The sequence below is a fragment of the Mus pahari genome, chromosome 15, assembly GCF_900095145.1.
Source record: "Mus pahari chromosome 15, PAHARI_EIJ_v1.1, whole genome shotgun sequence".
Classification (NCBI taxonomy): domain Eukaryota; kingdom Metazoa; phylum Chordata; class Mammalia; order Rodentia; family Muridae; genus Mus; species Mus pahari.
Window position 1 is genome coordinate 15826000 of NC_034604.1, and position 13817 is coordinate 15839816.

Genomic DNA, 13817 nt, shown 5'->3' on the forward strand with positions numbered 1-13817 from the left:
TCAGCATTTTCTATAGGACCGGATTCCACTTCTTAAATTTCTTTTCTCTGTTTTAAGATAGAGAGATTTTCTTTTTCCACCAATAACTAGGTTGTATTGGTAGTTTTGGTATTTCTGGGTGTCAAAAGCACCAGCTCAAGCTGCCCTTGATGCATAGGCTTGTACTGAAACATCACATGTTGTTCGAATAAATGAGGCTCTGTGTGTGACTTGTTCGATTTTTTTAGTGCTTTCAATATAATTTCCTTGTTCTGTACATATACTGTTTTCTCTGAAATATGGGGGGAAGAGTTTCTCTTCAGGTCCTGTCTACTGGATGTTTTTTATACATTATACCAGGAAGGGCTTCCCGTAACCATAGATACTTTCCCAATGATTTAGCATAGACGATTTTATTTATTTTATATAAAATACTTTTCTTCCCTCTATTCTCACTATATGTAGATTCTGATTGTTCATAGAGTATCAGAGTTGTTAACATGTTCTGCTCATTTGTATTTTTTTAAAAATTATCATTGAAAATATCAGGTTTTTAAATTTTATAAAGATACATAATTAGAAAAATTGTCAAATATTCACCTTCTACTCATTTGTGAATTAAATTCTTAAATTAAAAAAAAAAAAAAAAAAGAGCAAGTCCTCTCCTGTTTTAAAGATCTACCTCAGACAAGGAGGTTAAAGATTCTTGTAAATGGGAAATAGAGGTTTCTATCTTTTCTATATCTGTTTCTATTGCCATTCTAAGGAGCTCATAATTTTTCCTTGCAACACCAGGGCAGAAACACCAGTAGCTGCTCCTCCCACACTCAGAGACTTCCTTGGCATTAAAATTTTAAATTTAAAATAAAAAGCATGATTTAAATAATGTGGTATGCAGGGATATAATTCCCACTTTTTGCTTTTTTATGAAGATATTGTTTTAAAGTTTCATGGGTCTGTTCCACAATACCTTGTCCTTTAGGATAATAAGGAAATATGAGTAACATCCATTTGCCATAATTGATTAGGTACGAGTCCTTGAGGACTAAAACCATTATGTGGTACATGAAGAAACAGAGTTCACTGAGAATAAGTCTTTACAATTTGATGTGCATATTTTCTAGAAATACCAAATTGTTTTCTCAAACTATTACTATTTTTGATGAAGTAAAGAATGAGATTGTTTGACTAATTGTTCCTGTAAGGCCTATAATCTTTCTGGTATACAAATCTGCTGTGGCATTGCCTAGGGGTCCAGCCAATCTCATATGAGCTCTTAAATGCCCTATAAAGTAAGGAACAGTACATGCTTTTTAAATTAAAAAATTTTTTTTCTATATAACTGTAAAATTTGAGAATTAGCAGTATTTTAAAATGGAACAATTTTAAGCAATTGTAAACCATTGGCTATCAGTATACAAATTAATTGTAAACCATTGGCTATCAGTATACAAATTAATTGTAAACCACTGGCTATCGGTGTACAAATTTAAAACTTTATTTTTCAACATATAAAAAAACAGTAACTACAACACATAATTTGATTATTTGTGCTGAAGTAGGGGGAAACTCAAGAGAATGAATATGTGATCCAATTACATATACTGCCTTCCCATTAGATGAGCCATCTGTAAGTACAGTAAGAGCATTTTCTATAGGTTGCATGTATAAATTTACAGGAAATGTTAAGTATGTATGGAGGCAAGTTCTAACAACTTGTCTTTTGGATAATGATTATCAAATTGGCCTAAAATGTTTGCCATGCAATAGGCCAAATATCAGTATTCTGCAATAGGCAACTTAATTGCTGTTTGGAATAAGGAATAAACATTTCATCAGGTTCTTAAGACATTTTTTCCAAAATACTTTCATGATTCTATCCTACAATTCTATATTAACACAGGAACAGCTTCATAAAAGGGTGTTCAAACTTTACTTAGAGATAAAGAAAGATGAAAGGTCTGCCGTGGAACCACCAATAATTAATTGATCATAGTCTATATAATGTACCTGTTGTTGGCCAATAGCTACTTCTATTTTCTGCAAAGCTATTCATCGCTAATCAGTTAACTGTCCAGGGTAGGTAGGATTTGCATCCCCCCTGAGAATATAAAACAGAGGTTTAAGTTTTCCTGTGGTAAGCTTAAGATGAGGTTTTAGCCAATTAATACCTCCTAACAACTTTTGAAAATCATTTAAAATAAGTAAATTATCTTTTCTTACTTGAATTTTCTGTGCCACAATTTGTTTAGGATATAACTGATGTCCCAAATATTGAAAAAGATAAATTGCCTTTGAATCTTTTCTGAAGCAACAATTACTCCAAAATTTTAAAGCTTGTTGTATAAGAAGAGCAAAGACTTGTAGAAAAAAAAAAAAAAAAAAAAACGCCATCAGGGGTATCAGCTAATAAAATACCGTTCATATAATGAATAATATAAACAGAAAGATTCAAAGTCCTAACTTCTTGTGTTGAAGAAGAAACAAATTTCTGACATAATTTACAGCTATTGGCCATTCCTTGAGACAAAACTTTCCAATGATATCATGGGCTCTTCAAAACTACAAGCAAACACACTAAATGTAAACATTTTACAATCATCAAGATGAAAAGGAATAGTATAAAAACAATCCTCCAAATCCTTAATAATTCTATATGCATTTCCTGGAATGGCAGCTAGAGTAGGCAAACCAGGCTGTAATGCCCCCACAAGTTCCTACTTTCATTAACCTTTCATAAATCTTAAGTTTGGAACTTTGATTTGGATTAATGAAATAACCAATCCCTTGGAGATGAGTCAGTACATTAGCTCCAGTGTCTATTAATCCTTCAAAGACTTTTTTTCTTCAATTAGTAATTTAAGGTTAGATCTCTTATTAGTAATAGATTTAAACCCAGTACACATCAGAGGAACCATAGCCACCTTGTCCTCTTTTACTCTTAACAAATTTGGAAGGTAGCAGATGTGAGGGAACTAAAACAAGTTGAGCAACACTTTTGTTAGCAGGTATAGTTATAATGCCATGGGGGGAAGCAGCCACAGTTTTTATTTCTCCCGCATAATCATTATCTATAACACCTGGGTAGATCTGTAATACTTTTATAATAATGCTGCTTCAGCCTAAAATTAATCCCAAACTCCTGTAGGCAGGGTTTGAACTCCCATTTCTGGAGTCAGTACTGTGTAGTTGGTGGAACTGAGGTCCAATCCTGTGCTTCTTGGGGTTGCTCTGATGAGTTAAGAAATAGTCTCGAAAAACACCTCTCCTCTGGCAGGAGAAACATTTCAAATCACAAATAGTAAATAATCATGGAAGTTTGGGCATAAACATTTTATTTACTGGAACGGTGCACATTAGTAGGAGAAGTAAGAAACCTCGATGACACATGCCTGGAGTGCTAACCAACCACAGAGAAAGCCACTAAAATCTGTGCCCAACAGGAAATTGTTCAGTAGATAAATCCTATAGCCTCTACCTATCTGAGACTCTACTATTCTTTAGGGCTCTTAGAAATATTAAAACTTCATAATGAGTCAAAATTATCTTATTGAAATTCTAAGCAGTTGAATGGATCAGTAATCCTAAAAAAATTAAAAGCTATACAGAATGAAGAAATTGATTAATAGAAGTGATAGTCTAGAAGAAGCCAGGAATGTATTATACAATTATTTTATTTATATAACTCTAATATTTAAAATATTAGCATATTTAAAGAACCATCAACTCATCTACAGTTTATGTTTTATAAGTCACCTTAACTGATCATCTTTATGACCAGCTTTCACATGTTCATGTTGAAGTTTTGTTACTAAATGTAAAGATTTGATTTTGAAGTATGTGTGGTTAGTTAGAGAGGCCCTCAACAATGGGTTTTCAGAGTCTTTGATGAGGCAGCTGACAGAAGAAAGAGTCAGGACAGCAGCTGTCACTGTGCCTAAAGGGCATTCAGTGTCATAATGGCTAAATATGGGAGAGACAACAGTAATGGTTGATAGGCACAGTCACCAGGCCCTCTTCCTTCTGTGTGGACTCAGTATTATGCAGTGTGAAGCAGGGAAAAGAATCTCCTTAGGACTTTTCTTTTCCAGTATATGTATACTTCTCCTCTGTTCAAACTTCAGAATATCTGACGGCTCCATTACTGACCTGCTTTCTGTTTCACAGAGCACTTGGACATTATAAAGAATTTCTAGAAGTTTCTGTCCACCTAAACACCTGGGCCCCTAGGCCAGGTATGTGATCTTTTCTTCCATTCCTTGTGGTCATTATTCTGTAGTAAGCACCGACCATTCAGGACTAAAGGCAAACTCTCCTCTTATGTCTTCATTTATCTAGGCTTAAGGTCCTTGCTGTGAAAACACTCCTTTTCTCTCCCACACCATCCAACTAAAGGTGGATACCTCTATCTTACTTGTCACACATGAAGAAAAACAAGGAAAGCCCTGATCTTACTCTGCTCCCATTTCTGCTAGTTACTACATCCCAAGCATAAAGGGATGTTTTTACAGTTGACTAGAACAGACATTTTCTTTTTCAGCTTTGTCTTAATATCTAAATTACAGAAATCAGAAGTGGATGCTCATCGTCATTTATTGGATAGAACACAGGGCCCCCAATGGAGGAGCTAGAGAAAGTACCCAAGGAACTGAAGGGGTCTGCAACCCTATATGTGGAACAACAATATGAACTAACCAGTGCCCCCAGAGCTCGTGTCTCTAGCTTCATAGCTAGAAGATGGCCCAGTTGGCCATCATTGGGAAGAGAGGCCCCTTGTTCTTGCAAACTTCATATGCCCCAGCACATGGAAATGCCAGGGCCAAGAAGCGGGAGTGGGTGGGTAAGGGAGCAGATCAGGGCAAGGATGTAGGGGACTTTCTGGATAGCATTTGAAATGTAAATGAAGAAAATATCTAATAAAAATTTGAAAAAAAAAAAGAATTAAAGTTTCGCCAGCCAATTAAAAAAGGAAATTTTTCTTTTGACTTTTGCTTTTCCTCTCCTGTGCCATTAACTTGTCAGTGCCTTTTCCTTGTATAACTTGGCAGTATCACAGTGCCATGGGACTTAGTCTACTTCCTTATTGAGCTCATCAGGCCTCCAACTTTAAGTCTTGGCAGAGTGCTGAGACCAGCATGTCTAAATTTCTGTTATAGATCTCTCTCTGGATGCTAAATTCCAACTGCCTAATACAATTCTTAACTCTGGTACCCCCAAGGTCTTTCAAAATCAGTCTTTTTGCTTTCAGTCATGACCAACACTTTGCCAACAGTCAAGGCAAAGTTTTGCTTTTCTCTTTTTCTTATATTCTAGGTTAAATGGTAAATCCTACCAAAGGTACCTATAGAACATCTGTGGGCATTTGTTCTCACAATCTCTATCAATACAGTTCTGCTTCAAACCTTTATCATCTCTGCTTGGGGTTATGCTAAAACTTTTTACTTGGCTTTGTCATTGCAAGTACTTATAATGTTAATCCATTTTCAACAAGCAACTTTCTTGTCTTTGTCATTGAACAATTTAGAGATGAATCTAATGGCCCGAAATTGCCAACCAGCCCTCAAGAGACAGACACAGAAAAGTTGGGAGCTCAAGACTAGCCTAGAATACAAAGAGTCTCCTTCTCTATACTTCTCTGAGAAGTGAATAGATGTCAATAGTTTGGATTATTATGCTATTGCCCTAAGATCCTCTGAAATTCTCTCAAATTAAAAAAAAAATACCCACAGAGATTTCTCATCCCAATGAAATTAAATGGTAAATATCTTCGAGAATCTCCAGCATTTGAAAGATCAAGTGTTGCATGGCTATTTCAGTGTGTTTAGAAGCCTTCAGAGTCTTCGCTTGAGGCTCATCTCAAGAGGCTGTCCACAGTCTGCTGCTGCTTCCTGGAAGCTGAAATGTACTTTTGCCAGTCTCCACCAGTCTCAACTACATCCACTTAGTAGAAAATAAGCTACCTGTTAGTCATTGGGCTATTTTGGTTTTTCTCACTTTGTTTTTTTTTCTGTAATAGTTTTGTTGAGATAGAACTTAAATTGTGCCGGGCGGTGGTGGTGCACGCCTTTAATCTCAGCACTTGGGAGGCAGAGGCAGGAGGATTTCTGAGTTTGAGGCTGGCCTGGTCTACAAAGTGAGTTCCAGGACAGCCAGGGTTACACAGAGAAACCCTGTCTCGGGAAACAAAAAACAAAAAACAAAAAACAAAAAATCTTAAGTTGTTCTCTCTTGTTAATTATATTTCACGAGAAAATGAGCCTCAGGATTGGGGTTGCAGCTCAGTTGGTAGATTGCTTGCCTAGCATGCACAAAGCCCTAAATTTAATACCCAGCGCCTCAAATGGAGCATAGTGGTGAATGCCTGTAATTCCAGCAATCAGAGGCACAAAGATCAGAAGTTCAAGGGTATCGTCAGCTATATGTAAAGTCTGAGCCTTGTCTGAAATTCAAAACACTCTGTCGATGATGATGATTATAATGATGATGATAATGATGATGATAATGATGATGATAATGATGATGATGATGATGACTTCCCAACAGAGTCCTAGTATCTGAGTCAGGATAGAAGAGGTTAAGTGAGTGGGAAGAAATAGACATGAGACAAAACGCTTGGCATGTCCTCAAGCATAAGTTGAATATGCACGGTTGAGTATCCTCACAGAATCAGTCAGAGCACTAGTCATTTTTATAGCTATATAATAATTGACCTCTGCCCTGAATGCACTTCCAAAACTTAGGAATAGATTGCACAGGTACTAAATAACAGCAAAAGGAACATTTAGTATGTCCTTTATGACTAAATTAGAGAAAGGAAGGATTTGCATGAAGCTCTCATAAATAGCTCATGTTCAAAATATCTAATCTAAATAACCATTGTCACTCCAAAATAAAATGAGTTCTGCTCTTGTCTTCAGTGAAGTTAATGATTTTGTCATCCTCTCCTTCCTGGACCAAGAAGAGTCATGGAATTCAGCCTTGTTTCTCTCCTGGGCCTCTTGGCAAGCTCTTGGATCCTAAGTTTGCTGGACTCTTCATCTCTTCTGTGACCACCTCACCTGGTCTTCCAGCTCACTGTCATTTCCCACCTATTCATATAACATCAGCTTCCTAGCTGCACTTTGGTTGGTTGTTTCTATTGCTGTTTTTGGTTGCTTCTGCTTTTTCTTGGCTACCATCTTTTCTTCTGTAACAACAAAATGCTGGCTCATGCCTCTCTTGAGCCATGAAGCACTTTTTCAGAGAGGAAAAAGCCCTTGGCTCTTTTGTGTACATGTAATGATTTTTGTCCAGTTCTGTTATTAAAACCAACTGAAAAACTGTAATGATTAGGTGTGTAAATCTCTTTCCTATCTTTAATCTTCCAGTCTTTTGTTTGTTGGCTGCTCGGCTGGTTTCTCTTTGTGTAGCCCTGGTTGGCCTGAAACTTGCTCGGTAGACTAAACTGGTCTTGAACTCAAAGATCCAACTGCCTCTACCGCCCAAGTGCTGGGATGAAAGGAATGTGCCACCACTGACAGACATCTTCCAGTCTTTATTTTGTAGATAATTGTAGAGTCCTAGATTAATTGTCTGTCTCAACAATCACTTTAGAGACAGACGTGATAGTTAAAGTTGCATTGGTCATCTTGTATTTACAAAGTGATTTGTATAAAAGATAGTAAATAAAATATGACTTCAGAACATTGATTAAATTGCCTCCATATGACCCCAACATTTGCCTTGCTTTGCACTGGAGAAAAATTAACTTATACTTTGTTTAAGCTACTGCTGATTACATGTTACTACAGACTAATACAGATCCTAGCCATTCCATGGCAATAAATAAGATGTTTTATATAGTCTATAACAAAAAAACAACAGAATTCCAATGCGGTTCATTGAAAGCTGTTATAAGCATTGGTCATATAGTGAAACCATAAAATTGACTTGTCGCAGACAGAAACTTCCACTATCTCTGTCAAGCTTACCTTTACTGGTTCTAAGGCTAAAGTCTATTCAAGGAAGCACAGAAAATTATTTGGGATTGTAATGTATATAAGGAGACAGAATTTTGATGAACTAAAAATGAAATCGTGCCTCAGGCTATAAAACTGTAGGTCAGTTTTGAGTCTGTCAGACAGAAGGCAACTAGAGCAGTATCATGCCATTCAAGGGGAATTTTCAAGGAGGAGAGAACAAAGTATATAGAATACAATACATTGCATTTTAACCAGTGTAGACTGTCAAAAGTTGTTTCCATTCAGCGTTTTGACTTAATGCAACAAGTAAAGGTTCAATACCATCCCCAACATAACAAAAAGTAAGAACAGAAGTGAAACTATTGAACCCAGTTGTAAAGCGCTAAAGTACAGCAAGGACAATGGTCTCTTGAATGCAAAGGCATGATAATGTGGTTGATAAAGTCAACCACAAAATTAGTCTTAAAACTTGAAAGGTCCAATTAATGAGGTTCGGTGACCTGAAAAAGACCATAGAGCATCTCATCAGAAAACTACAAGTCCCCTGAGTCCTCTAAAGTCAGGTTTCTGGGTTTAGTAGGACAGCAAGAGAATACCTTCTAGCTGTCTATTATTGTCCCGGTCTTATTACAGTAAATGATAAATTCTCACACACACTTTGCTTTCATGTTGGTCAGAAGAACCCTAAAATATTATCAGGGATCATTGGTTTGAACTCTGAATAAAAATAAAATGAGTTATTGGCACACATGGCACTCACTCCTCTGATCTTACCAACTGGGAGGTTAAGGGAGGAGAACCCAAGGTTAAGGTCATCTGGGGTCACACAGCAAATTCCAGGATATCCTGGGATGCATGAGACAGTGGCACAAAGACAGGAAGGAGAGGGGGAAAGGGAAAGAAAAAGAGGGAGAAGGGGGTAAAGGAGGGGAGACTAGAAAGTTTAATTTGTTGAATTCTAACTTAGGCAAAAAAATATTTAGAACTAATCTTTGTTATTTGTAACAGCTTAGAATCAGCTACATAATAACAAAAGACTTAAAATTTATGTCTGTGATACGCAGAAATTCATCAACTTACTTAATAGTATGTTTGAGGCTCCACAAAGCTACCAAAGAAGCTTTTATTCTGTCTGTCTGACTGTCCATCTGTCTATCATCTCTATATCTATCTGTATATCTACCTACCTACCTACTTATCTATCATCTATATATTTATCCATTTGTCCATCTATTTCCATTTATTTATTTATTTATTTATTTATTTATTTATTTATTTATTTTAAAAAGTATCTCCTTTTGCATCTCAGGCTCATCTCTAACCAAAGACCCTCCTGCCTCCTGCCTGCTGGCATTCAAAGTGTGTATATTAATCTTTGCTTTAGTCTTTCTTAGTCCTTAGTTCTGCTTCTCTCAGAGCATAGCCTCTTCTCTGATGGTCACAAAATGGCTTCTTGGGTACCAGTCATTTTGTCACATATTAAATATAATAAAGGAGGTAGAAAAATGCTTTTTTATTTACATTAGTTCTCTGTAGACTCTTACCCAGAAGTCTCAAGCACAGCATTTTCACTTCTCATTGGTCATATTTTAAAACAATATCACATTTAGTTTAGGAGGTTGGTAAATAACCATGTCTTAGCTAGGCACATATCCACTCCATAAGATTAGAATCAGAAATAGGCATTAGGAGACATACGGTCTGGAATCTCTGCCGAAAACACCATGAAATAGCAGCAGATATATGCTGATTTGTGACAGGTGTCTACTCGTGTTCAACTCTAAATATAATTACATCAAACCCAAAAACTTAAATGTAGCATTTAACATTAATAATTGCATTGTATTTTAATAATTCTTTTATATAGTATGTTTATGTTATGCACACAACATTTTAAACAGTATTACTTTTATTAATATTACATTGTCTTAGTCACACCTATGAATTCTGTATCAGCCAGTACCCCCCTCCCCAAACTAAAACTTTAAAAGCATAAATGACAAGCTGTACAATAGAGAGACCCAGCCTAGGAAGATGACCCAGCAAGCCACCTGTTCATCAACGCCATCACAGAAACATTATTTCAAGCATTGGAATGATTCAACTTGGGTAGCAGAGAAAAAAACTGTATAAATTGTTTTCAAAGGCCTGATCAAAACGTATATCAAATCACACGCACTCAGACATATACATTCACACACACACACACACACACACACACACACACACACACATTCTCATACATACTTTCAGACATTCACACACTACACATTAAATTTTAATTTTGTTAAATGTGATTTTTCTTCACTTTGACTGGGAGAAACAAATTTATTAAGTACAAATGAAAATATCTGTGGGAACTAAAAAGGGCCCTGGGGAAGAGGGGGAAGGGAGGATAGCCCACGTCTGGCCAGAGTTCCTCCTATGCTCTGGGCAGGCAGACATGGAAGGTCTGCCAGATGCTTTCCACTCAGCCCCGGGTGGGCATCTAAGCCACTGACCTCACTAGATGGGGGTGGGGTGGGGGTGGACAAGGGGCAGCCCTTGAAACCAGGGGCTCAGGGCAACATCCTGTAGCCCTGGGGTAACAGGAGAGAGGGCATAGGGAGAGAGGTTCCCACACAGGCAAGCAAGAGTAAGTGCAGCCTTGATGAGCAGAGACTGTCTATAGTTTTAGAGCTTAATTATAGAAAGGCAGTGAGAAAGGAGGAGAGAGAGAGAGAGAGAGAGAGAGAGAGAGAGAGAGAGAGAGAGAGACCATGGCCAAGAGGAAACAAAGGGGAAAGGGAGAGAGAGAAAAAAGAGAAGAGAGAGGAGAGGAGAGGAGATGAGATGAGAAGAGACGGACCAGACGACAAAGAGAGAGGAGAGGAGATGACAAAGAGAGAAGAGAGGAGTGAGAGAGTGAGGAGGGGGGGCCAAACAGCCCCTCTTAAAGTATGCTTCTATCTTTACTGTTACTAAGTAACTGGCAGGAATTTAGCCTGAAGGTCAGAAGCTTGGGACATTACCTACATGACTACTAACCACACTTCTCTTGTGGGGGCTGTGAGGGGGGGGACGATAACTTCGACAGGAGCCAGAGTTCCAGGAGCATGAGGGAATGCCTACTGTGCCATGTAGGTGAATTATCACCACTCCGGGGTTCCAACTCAGCTCGACTGGAGACCAGACTGTCTGTGCATAGCCCAATGCCCCACAAATGTCCCTTATTAAATTTTGAGTACATTTTCTGTCCCTATGTCCCTTGCACTATATTCTCTTGTTAAATTACAAAGTCTTCAAAAAGTCATTTGTCCATGACAACAGGTGGGAGAGGCTGATACATTGCAAGTGATTAGAGATGGTTTTGAACGTGGGTTGCCCACTCAGTGAAGATAACCCCGTCTCAAGCCTGGCACTCTAGACAACCTACCCTGTTCACTCTAATCAGTCAATGGCTTCGCTTACTTGCAGTAGGTTCTGTCTTTCCTCTCACCCAATCATTTATATGGAGCTTATCAAACTTTTGTGGACATCCACATCTCCTGGTACTCTTCCTAAATTGCAGGTTCTGACTCAATGGGGAAGACTTGGGGTCTGGGACCACAGGATGCTGCTGATGAAAGGACAAGCAGAAAGTTGAGATGAAGGGTAGCAGAAGGATCAGAGTCCTGAGGTGGCCTGCATCAGAAACCTGAGGGCCACATCCCAGCCCCAGCCTCCTGTGTAGTAGTAAATTATTTAAAATCCCAGCCCAGGGCTTCTACCCCACTTTGATCACTGAAAGACAGACACAGATTTTTATATTTACAATATGCCTTAAGTAGCACAATAGCTAAGCAGCTGCCTACACTCCATACTGTTAGAATGTACTTTCCTATCAATAAATCCCAGTTATTACTTACTATTTTCTGTGTTTCTTTTGGGTTGTTGTTAACTCCTATTCGGCAACCCTCAGGGCCATGATTTTATGGCTCAGCTAGCCCATGGCAGTTCTTTCTCCTTTCCTATACCACCACTACCTTCTCCTCCTCCTCTTACTTCTCCTCCTCCTTCTCTTGATTCCAAGCGTGGTTCTAAGCACTGAAAACCTAAACCCCAACTATGTCTCTTTTGCCCAGCTATTGACTATCAACATCTTTATTCACTGATCAGAATTAACTTGGTGTCAGAGTCACAGGGGTTATGTGCAGACTCCAGGTCTTGGGGGCCTGCATTTAGCATTACAATAGACAGTAAAAGACAAAACCTCAACATTCCTGTTGGGACATTCAGGCGAGGACTCAAAAATTTGTATTTTAAAGAATTTCCCAGGTTATGCTCTTGGTCCTCCTCTCCTGGACAAGCAGTAAGAGAAATGATGGCATACAAGCCAGTTCCATCCCTGTCCTAGAGTAGATATCACTAGTGGAATGTCTTCATAGATCTTCTTCTAAGAGAAAATGCAGACATTTTCTAGTCTGTAATTCCTCAGTCTCTAACCATTTTTTTTTTTTTTTTTTTTTGGTTTTTCGAGACAGGGTTTCTCCCTGTAGCCCTGGCTGTCCTGGAACTCACTTTGTAGACCAGGCTCGCCTCGAACTCAGAAATCCGCCTGCCTCTGCCTCCCAAGTGCTGGGATTAAAGGTGTGCGCCACCACGCCCGGCTCTAACCATTTTCTGAGAGACAAAGTCAAAGAAAGAAAATCCTTCTGTTTCCCCCTGGGTTGTCCTTTGCATTGGAGTCTTGCGGATCAACCTTAGCTGCTCATACATGTGTAACAATTTGCCCCCGAATTGCTCCCCTCCATTCTTTCCCATTTTGAATTGCAGCTTCTCTAACTTTTCCTGAAACTCAACAGAGAGAAAGTAATTCTACATGAATTTCAGGTGAAACCCTTCACACCTCAACTGTAGCCTTGAAATTTATTTTGGGAATTTTTAGTGTTATGTAGATTAAAGTTTCTAAATACCAGAAATAAAATGCCCCAGTTCCATATACTCATGGTTGCATGTTGACAGCTAAACACAAATTTCAAATCCTATGTGTTCATATTCTCATGCCCAATGTTGACCAAAAGGACAAGCATACTTTTGCTAGTGAACAAATGACTTGTAATTCTGTATATTGTTTATCAAAAGGTACCTTATTCCTTTTTTTTTTTTTTTTTTTTTGGTTTTGTGAGACAGGGTTTCTCTGTATATCCCTGGCTGTCCTGGAACTCACTTTGTATACCAGGCTGGCCTCAAACTCAGAAATCCACCTGCCTCTGCTTCCCAGGTGCTGAGAAGTAATACAAGTTTTAAACAATTTATCTTCATATAGCATACATTATGAATACATCAGTAATCTGAGGACCATGTCAGGGGGATCTTATACCAATATATGTACACACACACACACACACACACACACATCTTAAAATGACTGTTGTTGATCATTAAAAGGATCTGAGTTAACACAGCATGGTCTTTATCTTTATGCAGATAGCATCTATTCCAGAATGTCTTTATTGTATTTTCACTTATTTTATTGGGCTTTACACACGTGTGAGTCTATCCATTCTTAGAAAGCATTCTCTTTCTATATTTTTCCATCCCCCTCTACCCCACAAGAGGAGAAACAAAGACAGTGTCTGGTCATGCACCGTGTTCCCATAGATTTATAAGAGAAGCAAATAATAAAATGGATCAATGCCATAAAACAGACCATTACATAGCTATCATTCCATTTTGGATTTCAAATAGTACACCACTTTAATGACCGATGTACTACAAAAAGGGAAGTAAAACTCCTCAGCTCTAAAGCATCTATTTTGATTTTTTCCAAATGACATCTCTACAAAGTAAATGCACACAGAGGTTACAAGTTTTATAGAATATTTTTAAAAGTTGAGAATTAACATTTAATATGTC